Source organism: Marasmius oreades, chromosome 6 (genome assembly GCF_018924745.1).
Source record: "Marasmius oreades isolate 03SP1 chromosome 6, whole genome shotgun sequence".
In the NCBI taxonomy this organism is placed as follows: Eukaryota; Fungi; Basidiomycota; class Agaricomycetes; order Agaricales; family Marasmiaceae; genus Marasmius; species Marasmius oreades.
Window position 1 is genome coordinate 1,374,987 of NC_057328.1, and position 2,803 is coordinate 1,377,789.

The window sequence follows — 2,803 nt, forward strand, 5'->3', positions numbered from 1 at the left end:
TTTTATAGTTGCTAATGTAATGGATGGTCTTCGATGTATTTATCCAGAAGTCAATGGGTCCAAAGAAAGAGTGGAAACTATCATAGATAGTGGATCTCAGATAGTTGCAGTAGATATGGTTGTAGCTATTGAACTTGGAATGATTTGGGATCCAGACACAAATGTGGTTATGCAATCTGCAAATGGTCAACTACAAAGGACTAAAGGATTAGCAAGGAATGTACCTTTCACATTTGGTGAAGTAGAAGTCTTTTTACAACTTCATGTTGTCGAAGATGCTCCTTATCAGATTTTGTTAGGAAGACCTTTCGATGTTTTAACAAACTCAGAGGTTCAGAATTTCCCAGATGGTGATCAACTCATAGTAATCACTTGCCCTAATACTAGAGTAAAGTGTACTATACCAACTTACCCTAGAGGTGAGGGAATTAAGATTCGCCATAAAACAAAGAAGCCAATTCTTAGAAGAGAAAATGCTAGAGCCAGACAGGCTAGAAAAGAAAGAGATGATGAAGTAAAGAGAGAAGAAAATTCGGAAACAGAAAATTTTCAATGAGCCTTGAGGAATTGTTAGATGATCAAGGAGAGGTTGCATTGAGTTTTGTTTTTGAGGATAATAAAATTGAGATAGAAGGGTATAAATTACCAGAAAAGAATAACTTTGAGTCAGCAGAATTAGCAGAAGCGTTTATCTTAGCTAGTAAAACTGATTTCGAAGAAGTCACAGCCTTGTTAGCCTCTAGCGCTAGAATAGAAGAAATGGAAGTGGAGAGAACCCACTTATCGATGATAACTCAGAAACTCCTTACGGAAACCCTGAGAATCTAACAAGTTCAGAGCCAGTCTCTGTATTTGGGAAGTATAAACCAGTGCACTTGAAGGTTAGACCGCAACTTGCACCAATGCCAGAAGAATTTAGGGTACAAAGGAATATTACTGGAGATCCACTAGCGGAACTTCCAGAACTATCTCCTAATCCACCTGAATATTCGCCTGGAGAAAGATATACTTTAGATAGGAAAGAGGTCATTGACAAGAATCACTCCGAAGATTTCTTGTGGCCAGAAGAAAGGAAATTGTTGCATCATTTCATAATAGTACAGGAAAAAGGATTTGCTTGGTGTGCAGAAGAAGGAGGAAACTTCAGGACAGACTTCTTCCCTCCAATTAAATTTCCAGTACTACCACATACTCCATGGGTGGAAAAGAATATTCCTATTCCACCTGGGATTTATGAAGAAGTATGCAAGATCCTGAAAGATAAGATAGCAGCTGGTGTTTACGAACCCACTACTTCGTCTTATCGGTCTAGATGGTTTATGGTGTTGAAGAAAGATGGAAAGAGTCTGCGCTTGGTTCATAGCTTAGAAGCTTTGAATAGAGTTACGATCCAACACTCAGGAATTCCGCCAGGAACAGCAGAGATAGCTTCTAGCTTTTCTGGAAGAGCATGTTTAGGCATGTTGGACATCTGGGTTGGTTACGATGAAAGACTGATAGATGAAAAGTCAAGGGACTACACTACGTTCCAGACTCCATTTGGTCCTTATCGTTTGGTTAAATTACCAATGGGTTGGACAAACTCTGTTCCATTATTTCATGAAGATGTATCATACATCTTTAGAGAAGAAATGCCACATGTCACAAGACCATATATTGATGATGTTCCTATCAGAGGACCGGCCTCTAGATACGAAACACCAGATGGGTCATTTGAAACCATACCAGAAAATAAAGGAATTAGAAGATTTGTTTGGGAACATTTCCAGAATGTAAATCAGATAGTTCAGCGCATGAAGTATGTTGGTGGAACATTTTCGGGTCCTAAAGCATACTTGTGTGTATCAGAAGGGTTAGTAGTAGGACACAGAGTGTCCTATGAAGGAGAAAAGCCAGTAGAAAAGTTGGCGGAAGTCATCCTATCATGGGACCCTGCAAACTTTGAAAACAGAACGCATATAAAATCTTTCTTGGGCACAGCAGGACAAATGCGAATGTTCATTAAGGATTATGCGAAAATTACACGTCCGTTGACTAAGTTGACTGCAGCGAACGTACCTTTTGTCATTGGGGAAGAGGAGATGAAGGCTGTTAGAACAGTTCAAGAAGCTATTCAAAATGCGCCAGCACTCAAACCCATTGACTATGAAAATCCTAATGGAATTACGTTAGCGGTAGATACTTCATGGCAAGCAGTTGGATTCTACTTATATCAAGAAGATCCAGAAAATCCTCGCAGGAAGTTCTTCAACTACTTTGGTTCCATTACCCTTAATGAAAGGGAAGCAAGGTTTTCTCAACCGAAAAGAGAATTATATGGTTTGATGATGGCTCTAAGAGCTACCAAATATCAGACCTATGGATGCAGAAACTTAACAGTTGAAACCGATGCTAGCTACATCAAAGGAATGTTGGACAATCCTAGTAGCGCACCAAATGCCAGTATCAACCGTTGGATAGAAGAAATTAGACTCTGGAGATTTACCTTAGTCCATATCAAAGGATTGGTACATGGACCAGATGGTTTATCAAGACCGCCACCAGGTGGCAAGTCAACTGAAAGACCAGAAGGTTGGGAAGAATTTCTAGAGGATGACGATGGAAAACCAGTAAAATTCAGGATGGGTGAAAACCAGACTGAAGAACCATTAGAATTTGAGACCTTCAAGGATCATATAGATCCTAGGTCAGGATATTTTAATGAAGTTGTAGACTTCACAGAGTTAGCTACAGATGTAGTGGATTTTGAGGAAGAATTGCAAGAAGTCAGAGATGAAGAAAGACTTTGGGCTTATTATTTTGA